Source organism: Malus sylvestris, chromosome 10 (assembly GCF_916048215.2).
Source record: "Malus sylvestris chromosome 10, drMalSylv7.2, whole genome shotgun sequence".
Taxonomy (NCBI): domain Eukaryota; kingdom Viridiplantae; phylum Streptophyta; class Magnoliopsida; order Rosales; family Rosaceae; genus Malus; species Malus sylvestris.
Genome location: NC_062269.1, coordinates 24,805,091 through 24,828,025, shown reverse-complemented (window position 1 = coordinate 24,828,025; position 22,935 = coordinate 24,805,091). Strand labels below are relative to the sequence as shown.

Sequence of the window (22,935 nt, the reverse complement as noted above, 5' to 3'; positions counted from 1 at the left end):
TCTGATATGAGAGTAGGCATTAGAATTTATGGCCATAATGTTCTATATTTTGGTGTCACTAAGACTTCGAATGCTAAGAAAATGAGTCATTAAGTATACCATGGAGTTTCAAGATATTATAACATTGGTCATGTATTGACATGCAGATACGTAAATTTTCTAAAATAATGAGCTTTATGTACCCATATTTCTGTTAAAATGTAGTTTGGTGCATGTTTGTATGCTGTTATGTGATATTATTATTCTTGTGGTGATGCTTACTTGTTTGATTCGTTGTCATTGTAGGTAAATTACTATGTCCAGTCTCACATCCAAATGAATGAGTACAGAGATCGTGTTGTATTGTTCAGTACTTGATGTTTAGTTTTATCTTTCTAACAGTGAATTCTTTTAGGAGCCTGATTTCTCTCATTTTTTGTTCTAGCCTCCGCAACAAAGAAGTATGGACAATATATTGGAACGTGTGTGAAGATTTTGGATATGACTGGTTTAAGGCTCCCGGCATTTAACCTGATAAAGGTATCTCTTGCTATGGCATGAGCATCTATTTGTTTGCCATTTGTTTTTCTTTTTAGTTCTTTTTGTAAGGACCCGTGAGATTGACATTTTGTATGATTTGTTGATGCAACTTTTGACTGTTATCTCTACAATTGATGACCTAAATTATCCAGAGAAGACAGATACATACTATGTCGCCAATGTCCCATGCATATTTTCCGCATGTTGGAAGGTTTGTATCCTAACAATTCACAGCACATTTGGACTTACAAATTAGGTTTAGAAAATAATATCCAAAACAGATAATTAAATAAAAAAATATTAATTTAATTAATTCAGTTCAGTTCGGTTTCTAGATCACTGAAGCCGAACCGAACCAGAAGAATTCAGTTTTTTTTTTTCAATTCGGTTCGGTTTGTTCGTTCGGTTCAGTTTTTTCGGTTTCGATTCGGTTCGGTTTTTGGTTTTTTTCGGTTTTTAGTTTTTTGAACCCACCCCTACCGAGAAGAGTCCTGGTGTCACAGCCCGTCCCGAAATAATTTATCGATGACATGAATTGACTATTTTACCCTTGGATGTGAGCGTTGCGGTGTGTTATGCATGTAAATGGGGGTCCGAACATGCGTTTTTCCCTAATTTTTGGAACAAATTGGAAAATGAGTTTTTGTGGTTTTGGTTGGTGACCCACGTGGACCACGCACACATACACAAACCCTTTCTCTCTCTTCTCTCCCAAGCTCTCTCCCTCAGACTCACTCTTTCTCCTTCCCTCACGTACGGACGAACACCAGACTCACACTTCAAGCACGGATCTACGTCAAGAAGGTAAGATTTGAACTCCTTGCATGTCCCTGAGTTCATATATGCCATTTTTAGGACTTGAGACCTTGAAAAACCCAAGAAACCATAACCTTCGATTTGAGGTTGTTTATACCATATTTAAGGCCTCGTATTTAGATCTCGTACAAATACTTGGAGGACTTAAATGTAATTATGTGATAAAGGAATGGGCAAATATGTAATAAGTGAGGAGTCCTTATTCTATAAAAGGACCATTCACCCTCACAATTAGAGGGGCTCATTCTCACCCTCGGAGGCCAATTCCTAGGTCTTCTCACCCCCTCTCAAAGCTCTCACTCTCAGAGCTCTCTCTCCCTCACTTCTCAGAGAAATATAATACAATCAGTGTGGACGTAGCCCAAACCTTAGGGTGAACCACGATACATCTTGTGTTATTTACATTTCATGTAGATTCACGGTCGGATTTACGTTGTTCCAAGACCTCCGGTTTTGTGCATCAACATTTGGCGCCGTCTGTGGGAAACGATACGAAAAGTTATGTCGGTTCTCTCTCAATTTTTCACCTCCGTCGTGAATCTGCAAAATCACAAAAAACCCAAAAACAGAAAAGATCCAAATCTGAAACACTCTTCAATTCCCCCTCTCTCTCGCTCTGACCTTCTTTCTTCACTCCCACTTGTTTCTCTTTCCTCATTTTCTCTCTCTACATTTGCTTTCAACTTCAGATTCAAGAAAAGAAGAAAGTAAGATGGCAAAAAACATGGGGAGAGCTATAAAATGGTTGAAGGGCTTGCTGGGGATGAAGGGAGAGAAAGACCACGTCGACATCATGAGCACCGTGTCCAGCGACCGGAAGAAGAAGAAAATATGGAGCTTTTCCAAGTCATGGAAAGACACTACCACCAGTCGTAATGTTCATGTCCCTACTGACTCTGCCTGGCTCAGATCCCATCTTGCCGAGTCGGAGAAAGAGTAGATCAAGCACGCAATTGCAGTGTCGTCTTCTCCTACGACAACTCTGCCACCCTTGCCGCCAAGTTTCGCAGCCAGCAGATCAGTGCCGGTTCCGGCGCTAACGAGCCCGCCTCCGCATCAGCCGCAGCTGCTGCCACCATGATGCTTCAGCACCAGTTTTGAGAGCAGAACTTGTAGCAGACGGAGATGATCAGCAAGCACAAGCCAAAATCCAGGAACCAGATTGCAGCAATGGCCATTCGTGAAGAACACTGGTTCGACCCCAAGATTTCGTCTGTCCGTCTTCCTTCCCAATGAATCCCGAGCTTGCAGAATTTTTCACCACCTTCTGTTTCTCAAAAGATGGCCACAAATAATGATAATGGGCCAGATTTGAAACCTGTAGAATACCTGGGATGGAGCTGGCGAGCGAAGGCTTGGGATTGAACGCGAAGAGGTTGCAGGAATGCTGGCCGTGGATTTCACCCAGATTGTACGCGACAGTTCTGACCCAAGAGTGCTGACCATGGTGCTTCAAGACCATATGGGTGGGTTGCAGGATTAAGTACGGTAAGGGCTGGGTTTTACTATGGATTTCCATTCAAAGTCAACTTCATCTTGGGGAGCAACAGTAAAGTCAGGAGTTGGGGGAAGAGCATGGCCTACAATAACGGTGCACATGCATGATAGACAAAAAGAGAGGAAAAGGAAAGAAAAAGCAAAAGCAAATATGCTTCTGCTGTCCCTCAGCCTCACAAAGCATCTTTGTTTCAGTTTTTGGAGATGCGCATGGGAAAAAGAAAAGAAGAAAGCATCAAGCAAAGCAGAAAAAGAAAAGAGCAAAGCAGAAAGTAAACAAAAGCAAAAACAGATAATATTAATAGGGTGCATAATTGGGTGGCGCAGTCCACAACCATGATGATGATGGGCCAACAAGCCAGCTCATTCGAATTCAGATCTGACAGCAGTTGTTACTCCCAGTCTCTCAAAAAAAAAAAAAAAAAACCATCCAAGCCAACGAACGGTACCAATAGAAGCAACCCAGTACGCAGTACGCACCAACGATCAGCAACTGTCGAAACCCTTATTTTTTAATGATGTAATTTATTTTTCGTATCTTTCGGAAACATCTGTATAAACCCCATCAGAGGGTTAAAAAAACAAAAAGGCAAAGCCCAAAATAAATGGGCTGGAATGTTGTGTAGAGGACGAAGGCCCATATGCCTAAAAGAGTCAGGCCCTCTGACATACCCCATCCCGAAGGAGGGCATGCTGGCCGTCACGTGAGAGTGACGTAACCATTTGCACAGTACGGAAGCTTTAAGATACAATTTAAGTTGATACACCCGAAGGTGAGTCCTAATTTTGTCCAATCTGTCAGAACACCGTCGAATTCCTCGTAGTCACCACACCTTTGTGATTCCTGAACCTGGAGGGGCGCAAAACCAAAATTGAGTGGGTCAGTAAAACAATTCTTTTCCAAATCCAAACAATTTTCAAAACGTTGTAACCCCTCTCCGTAAAACCTGTATATTTTCCCAGAAATGTAAAATATAAATATACATATATATTCTCAAAACTTCAAGTCGTTAACTCAACATTTTCATAACAATTATGCCATGCCACATCATCTCAACATTTCTCATATTAATTATGCCATGCCACATCATCTCAACAGTAATAAGGTATGAATGCATCAACATAATCATATCAGGTGCAAGAAAGTAATCAACCGTAGGCCCTCTAATAGCCCTGTACGGTTGAACCTAGAGCTCAAAATCTATCATTATCACTCTACCGGAGTCACCTCTGTGACCCGTCCGGCCTTCTGCACACAAGTTACGCTCTAGTGCTTCTCATAAGTCATCTGTGCACATAATCTAAGGTCACCCACCAGTCGGAATCTCACTAACACTCTCGCGACTGGTCTGTCGTACCCACTCCGCGTGGACTGTACGACTAGCATCTACTTGGATCCAAGGCGAGCGTGCGATGCGGTGAATACTATAAGCACTAAACCATGGTGCAGGATTTGAGCTCAATATATATCATCATCATAATAACAGTAATTAAATTCTTACCTGTGCGTCCACCGCACCAATTCATACATATGCATCATAAATCAATTCTTACCTGTGCGTCCACCGCACCAATTCATACATATGCATCATATATTAATTCATGCATGGCATTTCAACTCACATTTCTATATACTTTTCATATCAATTCTATGCATGGTATTTCACTTCCCGTTTTTCCACATAACTCATATGCATTTCATTTTAAACATATTTTCATTTCAATTCAATTTCTGGGAAACGTCAAGTATATATATATACGGAAAACAAAACTGCCCACTCACCTGGAGTTCGCCCTACAACTCCCTAGCACAATACGCCAAGGCGTCATGACGATCGCCGCCTAGAATAGTAATCAAATCCAGGCTCAGAATTCATATCGATAAAATATAACTTATATAAAATACGTCACTACGTAGTTCGATCCGGAAGATCTGCCACTCAGATTTTAAATCCATAACTTCCAGAGGTCCACAATATATCTCTAGGATAACATCCTAAAATTTCATTACCATCCAACGGTTGGATCTCCGTCAATTTCCAAAACTAAGTGACGGTTAACATTTTATATTATGGACTTACAATTCCAATTCCGGAAGATCCGTAACTCGGATTCCCAATCCGTAAGTTCCAATAATCCTCAAATATTACGTATTACAACGTATCAAAGTTTGGTGACAATCCAACGGTCGGATCATCAATTCACATTTTCACCAAAACTATAAAACGTTATTCGAACACCTAACCAACAATCCTTAATAACTTTCTCATACGGTGTTCAATTTAGGTATATGAATATACCACAGTGATCTACTCGACGTCACGGACGTCGACATATTTTTAAAATATTTTTATTTTTATTTTTTTATTTTACTGTAGCACCATCTTCTTCCTTGGGTCGCCGGACTGGTTTTTCCGGCGGCCGTTTTCCGGGCAGTTTTTCAAATTGCCATAACTTTGTCATTTCTCAACGAAATCAAGTGATTCAAAAACGAAAGTTGTAGCCCTTGAAGAGACAAAGAGAATGGTACCTTGCACAACACCTAGTTCGCCGTGGTTTGGCCGGAAACTTCCTCGAAAGCCTCGGAGGTCGCCGGAAACTGGGTATTTTTCAAATGAGTATAACTTCTTCAATACTCAACGAAATTGAGTGAAACAAAAAGGAAAGTTGTAGTACTTGACGAGACGAAGAGATTGATACCTACCTCGACTCCTAACTCGCCGGGGATTCGCCGGAAAAAGCCTCGAAAGCTCCGGCCAAACTTTGAACTTGTCGATCTCCGTGTTCTTACGTCCAAAAACTTCCCACGAAGCACTCCGAGCTTCCTTGGGACCTCACTAAGCTCACTATAAGCTTAGAATTCCCTGAAACACAACATTTTACGTTCACATGAACAGTGACCAAAAATGGAGGTTCGGGTTTCACATGATTCCGAAGGTTTCACTTCCTAAAACTAGTACCAATGAACTCAGAATGACGAAAGGATGAAGATGCATACCTTGGTTGCCTCGATCCGTCGAGTTTTGGAGGATTTGGGTGTATGCCGTACGTTTTGGGTGAGAGAGAGTGAGAGAGAAAGAGGAAGTCGTGAGGGAGGAGAGAGAATGAACTGAGAGAGAGAGACAAGGTACGGGAAAGAGGGAGAGAATTGAGGGGTGTGGGATCCTACCCAATCCCCAACTACAAAATTCTAACATAAATTTAAATCTAAGTCTCCACTCTACTTACCAAATTTTAGGAGCTTAGATATAACGAACGTAAAAATTATACCTTAGCCACGTATTAGGGGCATTTTCGTAATTTCACATCCTCGGAATTAAAAATTCCGGGACGGGCTGTGACAATCTTCCCTCCTTATAGAATTTCGTCCCCGAAATTCCAACAACCAATCCAAACATCTACTCATACCAACCTCGGTAAATCTCTCTTATCCGATTCTCTTTCTCCCACGTAATTTTCTTCCACTGAATGATTTCCTTCACAAAGCTTTTACCACTTACTCTGTCTTAATTCTCAAGACTTTCTTTTTCCAATCCAAAGTCGTCCTTGGTTCCTTATCAATTCGAATCCAATTTAATTCTCAATAGTTGCACCAGAATCTCATGTGACGAATCTGCCACCTAGTGACAACGTATCGAACCCAAAATACATTAAGTACCTTAGCCAACTCTGAAGACATCACCACTTGTATGCAACTTTATTGATTCCTTTAGTGATCAAAAATGGTCTGATGTGTCTAAATCTTATTTTGTCTCCTTTCCAACCCGAATTATACTTTTCTATGGTGAACACTTCGAAAATATAAAACCATTTGTCTTATACACTCGATTAGTGGCATATCCCTCTGTTAATCTCTTTTGCCTCAATCTGCTGACCAAATAAAACTGTCGAATGGTATGATAAATCTTATTACTTTTGGAATATTGCAGAAGTTAAACAATGTACTTCGTCCAAAATTGCTTACTTTAAATCCTTAGCATTAGGCACATACTTTTTGTTTTCTTGTATCCACATACCATTTGATTCACGAATCATGTACTCATTCTTTTTCCCTTCTTTCTCTGCCTTGGTTAATTCTTAAATTTCCTCGTCAAACATTTAAGTTTCAAGTACGACCTTACCAAATAGGCCTAACTTGAAATTTAACAAGTATAACTTCTTCTCGATCTTTCATTCTTAACTTTTCTTCCATTGGTTTTCAATCCACAAGATGATACTCTTGGCAAACGTGCCAGATATTAATCTTACTGTAGTCTTCTCACCAAGTGCTTCAGCTAGAACAAATTTTACGATCACCTTGATCGTACAATCATGTTCATTAAGCAATACAATTCACTTTCGCTGCCTCATATCAAAATCCTTCCAAGTAATGGATATTGAAGACTTTTTGGATTCGTAAAAATCTTGCATTCTTACCAAATATATAATGTCTCCATAACTTCACAGTAAGAATGGTAATCATGACTTCCAAGTCACTCGTAGGGTAATTCATCTCATGAGGTTCCATTTATCATGAAACGTATGCAATCACCCTAACATTTGCATCAACATGCCTCCAATACCATTCAAGAAACATCACTAAAAATTTATGATTACCACTATTCTCTGGGAATACCAAAATACGTGCATGAGTGAGGAAATACTTCAGTTGTTGAATCATTTGCTCACAATTTCCTTCCCACTCATACATAACCTCTTTTCTCAACAGTCTCGTTAATGACAAAGCAATGACTAAAAATTCTTTCACAACCATCCAAAATAGCCTGGTAAGCTAAGAAATTCCAAATCTCAATTACGACTCGTGGTTGTTCCAAATTCTCAATTTCTGCTATCTTTTAAGAATTCATTTGAATACCTTAAGCAGATATAACCAATCTCAGAATGCCACTTGATTCATCCAACATTCGCATTTGCTAAACTTAGCATACAACCAACGTTCTCTCAATCTTTGCTTCACCGACTTAATACGTTTACATGCTCTGCTCTGGCTCAGAATATGCCAGAATATCTTCAATGAAAATGATATCAATTTATCAAGGCATTATTGGAATACTTCATCCATCAACTCATAAAACAGCATGAGTATCCATATAGCATCACCAAACTTCATAAAGACTATAACAAGTCCAGAAAACCATCTTATGATCAACGTCACTTATAATATTCAATTGGTAGAACCAGATCTCAATTCAATCTTTGAATCTTCGCAATTACTTCTGAGCTGGTTAAATAAACATCAGTACATCACCATGGATAACGGTTCTCAATCGTTACCCGACTCCATTGTCTATAATCAATGAACAATCTCAAGATCCATTTTTCTTCCTCACCAACAAACTGGGCTCCTCAAAAGTGTTGTACTAGGTTGAATAAAACTTTTATCAACCAATTCTCTCAACTGAATTTCCAATTCCCTTAACTCATCCTGAACCAATCTCCAATATAAATTTATACCTGGCAACAAATCAATAATGAACCTCATATCTCTGCCTGAAGGCAATCCAGGTATACTTTCAAGGAAGACATCAAGAAAAGTCTAACTCTTTCGACATTATTCACACTACTCCAAACAACATCATTTAGCACCACATGAGCTAAGTATTTTTGACAGCCTTTCGAAAACAATCTCTTTGCTCTCACAGCATAAATAACAGCCTGACTCAATCCATTTTGCATACTTACAAAAGTAATCTCTGTTCATCCATATCGATGGAAAGTACTGGTTTCCCGTAACATTCCGTCTTGTCACAATTATAACCAACCAATCTAATGGAACAGAATTAACTGATACAATATATATTCTATTATTATTAAGCATTCTAAATAAGTACAATACTAACATAAAATAATCTACCGGTTTGCTTGCTTAACGAATCCACGAATGAGTTATTAATATTACGGTCTGCAGCCCGCAATACTGATAAATCATCGTTGTCTCGATAAGTAGGCAACCACTCTCAAAGATATAACATTACTATTTTGTTACTCAATGCAAAATACATACACTCGTCTCAACTACATTTATTTACTACTCTCTAGGTAATAACATACATAATAAGAAATATATCAGCCGAAGTCAACTAGAATGACCAATACGGCTGATTCAACTCTTATCTCAATAATACGTCGGCCGGATCCACTCCGCGTGGTCGGTATGGCTGAGCCTATAACTCACCATTTCTCATGTGTCAATCGAATCCACTTCTCATGGTCTGTACGACTGAACATATAACTCATCAAATCTCTCTGTACTCACAGTCAATCCGACCAAACTACTAAATTCATAAACTTGTTGAATCAACACTATGATATCATGGAAAATTGTTGAGTACAACTGATTCTAGGGACGATTCACAATTCTGTGTCCCCTCTGTTCACATAAACACATTCATTAATTTCACATTTCCCAAAGTGTTAATTTTTTTTTTTTTTTTTTGTACCTGCTGCACAAGGTACATTTCCTTTACTCGAGACACCTTGTCTCAAATATCTGGGATTACCAGTATATCCATCACTTTTACTCTGACCAGCGACATTAAAACCTCAGCTGGAAGAATTAACTCTAGCTTCACTTCTTTCGAAGCTCTGAATCTTTCTATATCCTTGATATGACGAATCATTGACTTTATCGTCTTCTTTTGAGTCTCATTCATTTCTTATTCTTCTTTATTCTCGTTGCTCATGTTCTCAGAGTCCTCAAGACTCAACAGCATCTCGCATACTCCTGATAAGAATTACAATGGATAGTGGTCACCCAAAATACCACTTCCCTTTTGCCACCCAGCCTAAAACAACATAACACCTCCACCAAATTCACAACAATATCTGGATAGAACGAGGCAAGTCTGAAAACTTTCTATAATATCCCTCGATCATCACCTTCCTTGTCTCATATTTGTAAACTCTTGTTTACCACCATCGATAAATGCCGGAGGGATAAACTTTTCCTTTAAACAAGTCCTTAAACAATTCTCAATCGACTGATTCCTATGGTGACAACAATTCATACTCCTGTTTCCACCAGGATACAAATTCATAACCAAAACCAGGTAGTCGTCTCGACCCCTTGTCAGAAGGAAATTTCCTTTGACTTGCATAATCTGAAACATCTTTTCCAATTGGTTAAACCGTTACTTCGCTCCCTCAGGTTCATCATTTCATAAGGTGATTCAAATTCAACTCATAACCCATCTTAAAATGTCCCTTTTTATAATAGACTGAATCACCATAATAATAGTTTTCCCTAAACCGCTATATTAGGGAGACTAAATTCCTCTAACTACGTGGTTTGCTACGAGGCGGTGTAGTTCTGACAGAATTCACTATAAACTTCTCAAGATGTCCAAGATTGCAACCATGCTCTGATACCAACTGACATACCCCATCCCGAAGGAGGGCATGCTGGCCGTCACGTGAGAGTGACGTAACCATTTGCACAGTACGGAAGCTTTAAGATACAATTTAAGTTGATACACCCGAAGGTGAGTCCTAATTTTGTCCAATCTGTCAGAACACCGTCGAATTCCTCGTAGTCACCACACCTTTGTGATTCCTGAACCTGGAGGGGCGCAAAACCAAAATTGAGTGGGTCAGTAAAACAATTCTTTTCCAAATCCAAACAATTTTCAAAACGTTGTAACCCCTCTCCGTAAAACCTGTATATTTTCCCAGAAATGTAAAATATAAATATACATATATATTCTCAAAACTTCAAGTCGTTAACTCAACATTTTCATAACAATTATGCCATGCCACATCATCTCAACATTTCTCATATTAATTATGCCATGCCACATCATCTCAACAGTAATAAGGTATGAATGCATCAACATAATCATATCAGGTGCAAGAAAGTAATCAACCGTAGGCCCTCTAATAGCCCTGTACGGTTGAACCTAGAGCTCAAAATCTATCATTATCACTCTACCGGAGTCACCTCTGTGACCCGTCCGGCCTTCTGCACACAAGTTACGCTCTAGTGCTTCTCATAAGTCATCTGTGCACATAATCTAAGGTCACCCACCAGTCGGAATCTCACTAACACTCTCGCGACTGGTCTGTCGTACCCACTCCGCGTGGACTGTACGACTAGCATCTACTTGGATCCAAGGCGAGCGTGCGATGCGGTGAATACTATAAGCACTAAACCATGGTGCAGGATTTGAGCTCAATATATATCATCATCATAATAACAGTAATTAAATTCTTACCTGTGCGTCCACCGCACCAATTCATACATATGCATCATAAATCAATTCTTACCTGTGCGTCCACCGCACCAATTCATACATATGCATCATATATTAATTCATGCATGGCATTTCAACTCACATTTCTATATACTTTTCATATCAATTCTATGCATGGTATTTCACTTCCCGTTTTTCCACATAACTCATATGCATTTCATTTTAAACATATTTTCATTTCAATTCAATTTCTGGGAAACGTCAAGTATATATATATACGGAAAACAAAACTGCCCACTCACCTGGAGTTCGCCCTACAACTCCCTAGCACAATACGCCAAGGCGTCATGACGATCGCCGCCTAGAATAGTAATCAAATCCAGGCTCAGAATTCATATCGATAAAATATAACTTATATAAAATACGTCACTACGTAGTTCGATCCGGAAGATCTGCCACTCAGATTTTAAATCCATAACTTCCAGAGGTCCACAATATATCTCTAGGATAACATCCTAAAATTTCATTACCATCCAACGGTTGGATCTCCGTCAATTTCCAAAACTAAGTGACGGTTAACATTTTATATTATGGACTTACAATTCCAATTCCGGAAGATCCGTAACTCGGATTCCCAATCCGTAAGTTCCAATAATCCTCAAATATTACGTATTACAACGTATCAAAGTTTGGTGACAATCCAACGGTCGGATCATCAATTCACATTTTCACCAAAACTATAAAACGTTATTCGAACACCTAACCAACAATCCTTAATAACTTTCTCATACGGTGTTCAATTTAGGTATATGAATATACCACAGTGATCTACTCGACGTCACGGACGTCGACATATTTTTAAAATATTTTTATTTTTATTTTTTTATTTTACTGTAGCACCATCTTCTTCCTTGGGTCGCCGGACTGGTTTTTCCGGCGGCCGTTTTCCGGGCAGTTTTTCAAATTGCCATAACTTTGTCATTTCTCAACGAAATCAAGTGATTCAAAAACGAAAGTTGTAGCCCTTGAAGAGACAAAGAGAATGGTACCTTGCACAACACCTAGTTCGCCGTGGTTTGGCCGGAAACTTCCTCGAAAGCCTCGGAGGTCGCCGGAAACTGGGTATTTTTCAAATGAGTATAACTTCTTCAATACTCAACGAAATTGAGTGAAACAAAAAGGAAAGTTGTAGTACTTGACGAGACGAAGAGATTGATACCTACCTCGACTCCTAACTCGCCGGGGATTCGCCGGAAAAAGCCTCGAAAGCTCCGGCCAAACTTTGAACTTGTCGATCTCCGTGTTCTTACGTCCAAAAACTTCCCACGAAGCACTCCGAGCTTCCTTGGGACCTCACTAAGCTCACTATAAGCTTAGAATTCCCTGAAACACAACATTTTACGTTCACATGAACAGTGACCAAAAATGGAGGTTCGGGTTTCACATGATTCCGAAGGTTTCACTTCCTAAAACTAGTACCAATGAACTCAGAATGACGAAAGGATGAAGATGCATACCTTGGTTGCCTCGATCCGTCGAGTTTTGGAGGATTTGGGTGTATGCCGTACGTTTTGGGTGAGAGAGAGTGAGAGAGAAAGAGGAAGTCGTGAGGGAGGAGAGAGAATGAACTGAGAGAGAGAGACAAGGTACGGGAAAGAGGGAGAGAATTGAGGGGTGTGGGATCCTACCCAATCCCCAACTACAAAATTCTAACATAAATTTAAATCTAAGTCTCCACTCTACTTACCAAATTTTAGGAGCTTAGATATAACGAACGTAAAAATTATACCTTAGCCACGTATTAGGGGCATTTTCGTAATTTCACATCCTCGGAATTAAAAATTCCGGGACGGGCTGTGACACCCTCTATTATCACCAACCAGGTGATCAAAAGTACGCCCAGTACTCCAAAATTATTCGGCAACCTGCCGCTATTATCACCACCTAGGTGACGAAAGGTACGCCCAATACTCCAAAATTATTCGGCAACCTGCCGCTATTACCACCAACCAGGTGATCAAAAGTAAGCCCACTACTCCAAAATTATTCGGCAACCTGTCGCTATTACCACCAACCAGGTGATGAAATGTACAACCCGTACTCTCATATCATTTGGCAACTAGCCATTCATGCCACAAACCAGGTGATGAAATGTACAACTCGTACTCTCCTTCATGCCACCAACCAGGTGATCAAAAGTACGCCCAATACTTCATATTATACATGAGCATTACTCATGTCAATCATACATAAACATTCATAAGCATCGCTCATATCAATCATACATAAACATTCATGAGCATCACTCATGTCAACATTCATGAGCATCACTCATGTCAACATCCATGAGCATCACTCATGTCAATTAAACATTCATGAGCATCACTCATGTCCATCAAACATTCATGAGCATCACTCATGTCAATCAGCTTCAAAAGCTTCATTTACAAAAGCTCTAGCTTCAAAAGCTTCATTTACAGAGCTCTAGCTTCAAAGCTTCACTTACAAAGCTTCAGTGCAGGGTATACAAATACCGCCTCCAAACAACCGCCACTTCGACCCATACATGGATTCAATTTGAAGTCTCCAGCCAACAGACTCTATTGACCAAAGACTTGGGGGACTACATTATGTACCATATATTGGGCCTCAACTGGGCCTCATGAAAATACTTAGGGGATTTAGCCCATTATCTATGTACTGAGGAGCGAGCCCTTATTCTATAAAAGGGACTCCCTCACTTTCATTAGTGAGCACTCATAAAAAATACTTGGGGGACTTAGCCCAGCAACCGCCTCGCCACGAGTAGCACTCCTAACCCATTATTCATGTACTGAGAAGCGAGCCCTTATTTTATAAAATGGACTCCATCACCATCATTAGAGAGCATCAACTCTAACCCATCATTCATGTATTGATGAGCAAGCCCTTATTCTATAAAAGGGACTCCCTCACTTTCAACGCCACAAGCCGAGCCAACCAAGGCAACATAAGTCACGAACCGAGCAGCCTCGCAGCATGTGCTACTTCTAGTTGAGCATCATTTCAGATTGAGCACCGCCTCATATCAAACATCAGTTCAAGACAACATCTAGTTACTTCGGCCCACACATGGACTGAATTTCAAGTCTCCAGCCAAAAGACTTTCTTGACTGAAGACTTAGGGGACTACTGTTTATACCATATTTAGGGCCTCGTATTTAGATCTCGTACAAATACTTAGAGGACTTAAATGTAATTATGTGATAAAGGAAGGGGCAAATATGTAATAAGTGAGGAGTCCTTATTCTATAAAAGGACCCCTCACCCTCACAATTAGGGGGGCTCATTCTCACCCTCGGATGCCAATTCCTAGGTCCTCTCACCCCCTTTTAAAGCTCTCACTCTCAGAGCTCTCTCCCTCACTTCTCAGAGAAATATAATATAATCAGTGTGGACGTAGCCCAAACCTTAGGGTGAACCATGATACATCTTGTGTTATTTACATTTCATGCAGATTCACGGTCAGATTTACATTGTTCCATGACCTCCGATTTTGTGCATCAACAGAGGTACTATTCATGCAAACATAAAATCTCATGTTTTTGGGGATTTCAAGCTTATAGGTAGCTTAAGGAGGTCCTCACGAGGCTAGGAGTGGTTCGTTGGAAGATTTTGGACGTCGGAATAGAGAGAACGACGAGTTTTAAGTTTGGCCGGATTATCGAGGCTTTTTCCTACGGGTTTTCGACGGTTTCAGGGCTCGACTCAGATATAGTTTGGTTCGTCTTGGTGAGATCTTTAAAATGGTTCAAGTTTCATGAAGTTTGGTGTTAAAATGAGAGAGATATAAGGTTTTGAAAATTAACCCAGAAACCGACGAAGTCACCGACGTTTGGTGACTCGTCGGAGAAGATGAAGGTATATTCCGTCAAAACTGATGGAATATGCTAACGACGTTGGATGACGCCGTTAATAATTAACGGTATATGCTACTTTTTTAACGGAATATTCCCTAACGCCGTTAGGGTTACCGTCAGTGTGCCTGGCACGTGCCCGCACGTGGGCAGCGCATGGGTGGTCGGAAAATTTTTCTAAAAATATGGAGATGTTCGTGGAGTTGTGTAGATCACATTGGTATATTCAAACACCCCATTTAAGCAATGTATGAGAAATTATTAGCTAGTTTTGTCTATGTGCTTTAAATTAACGTTTTTATAATTGTTTTGCATATAGGGGAGACTTATCCCGAAGACGAGCGCATTCAAGGGCGACTCGGGGGCTACGACCCTTCGACATACCAGTAAGTGGGCTTTTAGTATATACTTATATACTTGATAATTTCCCAGAAAATGCGTTTAAATGAAAGTATGCCTTGAATGCCATGCATATAAATTTATATTACGTATATGAATTAGTATATAATGCATATATATATATATATATATATATATATATAATTGTGGTGCTGTGGACGCTCAGGTAAGCCCATGTGAGTTATGAAATATGAATGTGAATAACGGTTGTGATTAATTGAGAAATTTAGAGCTCATAAAACTGTACCTAGGATGATTGTGATTTAGCTAGAGATATGGCACATGCCTGTTTATAATGTCACCTCCCGCACTATATGCTCACATTGGATCCAATTTGCACAGTCTTGTCGTACAGACCTTTATTAGGGTTCCAACTCGTATGTGACTAGTGATTTATCGCCCAGCTATTATGATAGAGTATTATTGAGCATAATTATATTACACCCGGTATTGTCGTACAGACCTTTTCATTTGGTTCCGACTCGTGTGCAGTATAATTCCATATAGGTCATTGTAGTGACTCCGACTAGATTGACTATTGAGCTGTGAATTCAGCCGTACATACTTCCACATGGGTTCCGGCTAATATGTTATTTTCCATGAATGTATTCTCACCTAAATTATTTACTCTGTTATATCTTGGCATGGCATACTATGATTATGAATATGTGAAGAATGATTTGAATTGATATATTTATATATATTTATGCATATGCTTATATTGTATTTTTGGGAAAAATATACATGTTTTACGGCGAGGGGTTAGAACTTTTGAGAAATAAAATGGTTTGTAAAACATTTGTTTTTGCCTACTCACGTTTTCTGTTTTGCGCCCATCCAGGTTTTAGGTAAGCTTGCTGTTGGTGGCCTTGAGGATTTCGGCGGTTTTGACATAATAAATAATTGTATGACATCTTATGGTACTGTATAATTAGTACTTGTCATACTGGACTGCACTTAGACTTTCTATGCTCTGATTAGGAGTATTTACTTTTGTATCTCACTCCTAACACTTCCCGTTTATTAGTGCACTTTATTAACTTTCGGTTTTTAATTATTTGTATATTCTTATCCTTATTACTTTCGCACTGTGCACATGGCTACGTCACGCCTACGTGACGGCCAACATGTCTTGATCTCGGTCGGGGTGTGTCACCTGGGTTTTTTATCTTCCTTTTTTATTTTTTAAATTTTGTCTGCAATGATGTTTAATTATTTGTATTTATTTTTTTTCTGTTTTTCTCTTCTTTTTTTTTTTCATTTTAACAACAATTATTGTGAATTTAAAAAAAAATTTATTATAGTCGAACGTATTATCCGATGCACAAATTAATTTGATACAATACCAAATGCCCGACTAATTTAGTCAGTATTATCTGACGACTATTTATCTTATATGACTGAAATAGTCAGTACAGTCCAAGCTGTCAAACAAGGCCTTGACTAATCTTAATAATTGCTATTAGGTGAGTTTCCAATTATCAATGGCCATACTTCGCCAATGCCTCCTCCTCCTCCTCCTCACCACCACTCCATTTCTTACTTGAGAATGTTTAGTTTTATCTTTCTAACAAGAGATTCTTTTAGGAGCCTGATTTCCCCCCTTTTTTGTTGTAGCCTTCCTCAACGAAGAAGTATGGACAATATATTGGAACGTGTGTGAAGGTTTTGGTTATGACTGGTTTAAGGTTTTGGATATGACTGGTTTAAGGGTCTCGACATTTAACTAGATAAAGGTATCTCTTGCTATAGCATGAGCCTCTATTTGTTTGCCATTTGTTCCTCTTTTTAATTCTTTTTGTAAGGACCTGTGAGATTTGACACTTTGTATGATCTGTTGATGCAACTTTTGACTGTTATCTCTACAATTGATGACTTAAACTATCCAAAGAAGACGGATACATACTATATCATCAATGTCCCATGCATATTTTCCACATGTTGGAAGGTTTGTATCCTAACATCTCACAGCATATTTGGACTTACAAATTGGGTTTAGAAAATAATATCCAAAACAGATAATTAAATAAAAAATATATTAATTTAGTTAATTCGGTTCGGTTCGGTTTTCGATTTTTTTCGATTTTCGGTTTTTTGAACCCACCTCTACTGAGAAGAGTCCTGGGTTTTTTATCTTCATTTTTTTATTTTTTAAATTTTGTTTGCAATGATGTTTAATTATTTGTATTTATTTTTTTCTGTTTTTCTCTTCTTCTTTTTTTTTCATTTTAACAACAATTATTGTGATTTTTTAAAAAAAAATTATTATAGTCCGACGTACTATCCGATGCACAAATTAATCTGATACAATACCAAATGCCCGACTAATTTAGTCAGTATTATCCGACGACTATTTATCTTATCCGACTAAAATAGTCAGTACAGTCCGAGCTGCTAAACAAGGTCTTGACTAATCTTAATAATTGCTATTAGGTGAGTTTCTAATTATCAATAGCCATGAGCTTTAGGGAAAACACTTAGCGCAGACATTGGTTAACAGTTTTTTGTTCGAACTTTATTTTTGGAAGAGAATTACATAAAACGGGGTTGCTTGGTTGATGCTACTCAAACATGTTATGGCACAAGTTTAATATTCGACATAACGTCGAAGGATTAATTTGAGGTATCATCACTTTGACTTCTCCGTTTCATGTAAGCTCATTCTCGTTCTTTTTCTTATTCCCTTTTTTTTAAACCCCTAACAAAAAACGATAAAATAACACAACTCCTCTTTTCTTCTCTGTTCCAATAAATGTTGAGTTTATAATCATCAATGAAATAATAAAGGACTGGGACAAATAGTTGATCGATCCCATTAAATGCAACTGCAGTAGTTACTTACAGAAACTTGAAATTTCCCACTAGATATTTTCATAGGTTCTGTAGATATTTTTAGAAACTCAAGTTCATAAGGCAAATCTTTGCACTTTCTAGTCAACGTCACTTTGTAGGCCTTTTGGCCCCTCAATCATTGAAAAAAAAGGTCAAAAGTTAAATACATTTTAAGCTGCTAACACGCGCTTCGTCTTATTTTATTTGTGTTATCCACGTGTTAAATTTAAATACGCCATACGTAAAATGACATATTGAGAATGAATCTAATATTAATAAGAAAATGGATCTTACATGAATTTATAAGTAAGTTAAACTACTCTGTATACTGTAATTTGTTTTTAGGGTAAAAGACTGTTTACTACCCTCATGTTTCATGGTTTTCAACATTTAGCACACAAGTTTTTTTCGTCTCAAAGTCATACCTAAAGTGTAAATTTTGGGACAGTCTCATACATCCGTTAGTCAAACTGTTAAATTTGCCGTTAATTGTGACGTGGCGCACATGTGGACAATGACGTGGCGCCATGTGCTAGCCACGTTTCTTCTTCTTCTTCTTCTTTCTTCTTTTTCTTCTTCTTTCTTCTTTCTTCTTCTTCTTCTTCTTCTTCTTCTTCTTCTTCCACCCGACTGCAAACTTTTTTTTTTTTCTTCCTCCTTCTCCTTCTTCCTTCCTCCTTCTTCCTTCCCCTTCTTCTCCTTCTTCCTTCTTCTTCCTTCTCCTTTTTCTTCCTCCTAATCTGGGGATTTTTTTTTTTTTCTCTTTCTTCTTCTTCTTTCTTCTTTCTTCTTCTTCTTCTTCCACCCGACTGCAAACTTTTTTTTTTCTTCCTCCTTCTCCTTCTCCTTCTCCTTCTCCTTTTTCTTCCTCCGAATCTGGGGAATTTTTTATTTCCTGCTTCCTTCTCCTTCCTCCTTATTCCTTCTTCTTCTTCTTCTTCTTCTTCCTCCGAATCTGCCCAGATTCGTTTTTTTTTTTCCTTCTTTCTTCTTCTTCCTCCTTCTTCCTTCTTCCTTCTTCCTTCTTCCTTCCCCTTCTTCTCCTTCTCCTTCTTTTTCTTCTTCTTCCTCCGAATCTGGGGAAGTTTTTTTTTTTTCTTCTTCTTCTTCCTCCTTCTTCCTTCTCCTTCCTCCTTCCTCCTTCTTCCTTCCTCTTCTTCTTCTTCTTCTTCTTCTTCTTCTTCTTCCTCCGAATCTACCCAGATTCGGCTTTTTTTTTTTTTCTTCTTTCTTCTTCTTCTTCCTCCGACTGCAACTTTTTTTCTTCTCTTTTTTTCCTTCCTTCTTCTTCTTCCTCCTCCTTCTTCTTCTTCCTTCCTCCTTCCTCCTTCCTCAAGAAGAAGAAGAAGAAGAAAAGAAGGAAAAAAAAAAAAAAAAACGTGGCTGATACGTGGCGCCCAGTCATTGTCCACATGGGTGCCACGTCACAATTAACGGCAAATTTAACAGTTTGACTAACGGAAACTTCCCCAGATTCGGAGGAAGAGAAGGAAGAAGGAGAAGAAGGGGAAGGAAGGAGAAGGAGGAAGAAAAAAAAAATGTTGCAGTCGGGTGGAAGAAGAAGAAGAAGAAGAAAAGAAGAAAAAAAAAAAAAAAAACGTGGCTGACACGTGGCGCCCAGTCATTGTCCACATGGGCGCCACGTCACAATTAACGGCAAATTTAACAGTTTGACTAACGGATGTATGAGACTGTCCCAAAATTTACACTTTAGGTATGACTCTGAGACGAAAAAAACTTGATGTACTAAATGTTGAAAACCATGAAACATGAGGGTAGTAAACAGTTTTTTACCCTTGTTTTTATGATAAAATCTCAACTTTCTTCCATCTCTAATTCCGTGAACAAAAATTGTTTGATTAAACAAGGAACATATTTTTGAGTCAACCTTTGGATGTAATTTTCAACTTTTGTCCACCAATTATGGGAGATAAAAGAAAATTTACTCAAATGCTTTGCTGGTGTTGTAATCAGCCAGCTCACACTTTCACTGTTAATTTTTTTAATTAAATGAGTGACATAAAATTAGCAATAATACACATTGTCCCAAACTTTTAGGACGTATAACTCCGTCGTTGTCACAACAAAATCTATCTTTTTTCTTTCTTTTTTTTTTTAAATATAACCATTTTTTTGTTTTGTTCCAGAATATAATCAAGACGCTTGGGTAGCCTTCGTTTGTTGAAATTCTATTTCAAGTAGAAAATGGTATAGTAAGATATTCTAATTACTACAATCACTAAAAAGAGAAATCTAACTTAGCTGCAAGATATAAGGCACATTACTCGAATCGACTACGCAACCTACAATATTCCTCGATTTTCATTTCCTTCGGTATTTTGGTATTTCTCAATGAACATTTTAAATTTTCAAATAATCATAAGAAAATTTTCTTCACTGCCAAAAAGGAAAAAGGACAGCATCTTACCTTTTTATCACCTCCCATCCCCTTTGATAATGAATGTTTGGGAGGGGAGCAGCTGCAGCAGCAGCATGCCTAATGGTCAGTGGCTAGTGATCATGCGACTTCATCATGTGTTCTTTTCTCCTAAATAATGGACAAGGTTTAGAAAATGAGCCAAGAGAAAGATAAGAGACAAATGAAGCCAAGAGAAAGATAAGAGACAAATGAATGTGCTAATAATTTTATTTAAAAAACTTTGAATGGCTTTGCTAAAATAATATTTGTGGTCCCTATATTATGGAACCAATTTCTTGGTGTTGTAGTTTTAATTTTGTTGTAGCATTATTAACAACTGTAACTAGGCCTTGAATCAATAAATTAAAGTCTAAAAGGATTATGATTTAATTATGTTAATGTAATCCGTTACATATATCTATATATATATATATATTAGTATAACAATAACGTTAGTCGGTTATATAGTTAGTTGTTAGGGAAAGCGGAATTAGTGAGAATCAAACTCACATCATGGTGCACATGCATGATTGTTTTCCACACCAATGTGTAATTTATATTTAAAAAACTAGAGTGTTATTTTTTTTAATTCTATTATCATAAATTAAAAGTAAATTAAATTTAAATACCATGAATTTATGACATTTTTCAAACTTTGCATTGTGTCAGTTTTCCTCTTGCTGCCAAACTATGAAGCACGGGAGCTCTGAGTTGGTGAGGAATTGCTCTTTTCGAGCGGCAGATCCCTGGATTTGCTAAGAATTCGGCTTGAAAACGGCTCGAAGTGGCTAAAATAGATTGAGGGAGTGACTCGAAGCTGCTGCAATTTACCAAGAGCCCTTTCAATTTAGGGCATGTTTGGTATTTTCTTGAATTCAACTTTTTAAACTCAAAAATATTTTTGAAGTTTTACAACTTGAATGCTTATTTGGTATGACTGTTTTAAAAAACTAAACTCAAAACTAATTTGAAAATTAGTCTACTTCTAAAAAACAGAAAGTGAGTTTTTAGAATTTTAAAAACTCTAAACCCACTATTTTCCTCTCTCATCTTCTCTCTCCCAATTCCAAACCCACTACTTTTCTCTCTCATCTTCTCTCACTCCCAATTTTTCTCTTTATCCTATCTTACCCTTAGTATTTCCTCCCCACCAAATTTCTCTCATATCTCATTTTTCTCTCTCTCATCCCCTCTTCCTACGAATCTCTCTCACCCTTGCTCTCTCTCGTTTCTCCTCTCTCATCTTTGTTCTTTCTCGTTTCTCTCTTTCTCTCTCCTTTCTTTTTCTCTCTTCCCCTCCTCCAAAATCTCTCTCATTTGTCTACTATTTCTCCCTCATCCCCTCCTCCTACTCTGAACCCCTCTCATATTTCTCTATCATTTCTCTGTTCTTTCTCTCTCATCTCTCTCACTCTCCCAATAGGATCCTCTCCATATTCTCTTTGTAAAGATATCGAAAATGCGTGAATCATGTCCTTTGCTCTTTCATGTCTCTCCTCTATCTCATCTTTACTCTTTCTCGTTTCTCTCTTTCTCTATCCTTTCTTTTTCTCTCCTCCCCTCCTCCAGAATCTCTCTCCTTTGTCTGCTATCATCCCCTCCTCCTCCTCTGAATCTCTCTTATATTTCTCTGTCATCTCTCTGTTCTTTCTCTCTCATCTCTCTTGCTCTCCTAACAAGATCCTCTTAATATCCTTTTTGTGAAAATCCCGGAGATGCGTGAATCGTATCCGTTCATCGTACATTGTGCGTTCAATTTTCTTCAAGTACTGTTTATGTTCAATTTTGAAGAAAAAAATTTAAAATGATTTATGCGCACGATGTACGATGAACATACATGTTTCGTGGATCCTCGAGATCCTCACAAAGAGGATCCCGGATTCCTCGCCCTTTCTCACCTTTCTCTTTGATCTCCCTTTCTCCGACCTTCTCTTTAAATATCTCTGTCTGTCCAATTTAATTGTGTAGTGATTCTCAAATTAAGGGGAGTTGTTGCAAGATATTTTTCCTTTTCTTTTAATTATTAAAATTTGAAAACAATTTTGAATCTCATACCAAACAAGTTTTTGGATCTTAACGAAAATTGTTTTCAAAATATGTTTTTAAGAAATGTTTTGAGAAATGATGAAATTTTGAATAGGATACCAAACAGGCCATTAGATTCCCTTCAATTTTACGCCCTCCGTGTGTTGCCAAAGCTCTCAAGCTTATGCAATCTTGAAAAAGAGAAGCCATTCTCTTGTTCAAAGCATATGGCGAGGAAGAAGAAAAAGTCGACATCCTATCATTTTATTTAATATTGTTTCTATTTCCTCCCTTCTCAATATAAATACATACTAAATAAAATTATTAATAGAAAAAGACTAAA

General features: G+C 38.2%; 2 long non-coding RNA genes across 6 annotated transcripts; both read right to left on the bottom strand.

Moving 5' to 3' along the window:
- Positions 1-3,496: 3,496 nt before the first annotated feature.
- LOC126586403 (uncharacterized) lies at positions 3,497-12,877 on the bottom strand. 4 transcript variants are annotated; one of them, XR_007610790.1, is made up of 8 exons: positions 12,539-12,877; positions 12,245-12,404; positions 11,324-12,139; positions 5,831-10,390; positions 5,537-5,696; positions 5,363-5,431; positions 4,616-4,674; positions 3,497-3,682 (listed from the first exon to the last, which is right to left on the bottom strand). It is a non-coding gene; the product is annotated as an uncharacterized LOC126586403 (long non-coding RNA). The 4 variants fall into 4 exon arrangements; XR_007610791.1 differs by having other exon boundaries at positions 4,616-5,431; positions 11,324-11,382; positions 12,071-12,139; XR_007610789.1 differs by having other exon boundaries at positions 4,616-5,431.
- A 5,816-nt stretch (positions 12,878-18,693) lies between these two features.
- LOC126587524 (uncharacterized) lies at positions 18,694-19,369 on the bottom strand. 2 transcript variants are annotated; one of them, XR_007611113.1, is made up of 2 exons: positions 18,966-19,369; positions 18,694-18,857 (listed from the first exon to the last, which is right to left on the bottom strand). It is a non-coding gene; the product is annotated as an uncharacterized LOC126587524 (long non-coding RNA). The 2 variants fall into 2 exon arrangements; XR_007611112.1 differs by having other exon boundaries at positions 18,694-18,847.
- Between the last annotated feature and the right edge of the window lie 3,566 nt (positions 19,370-22,935).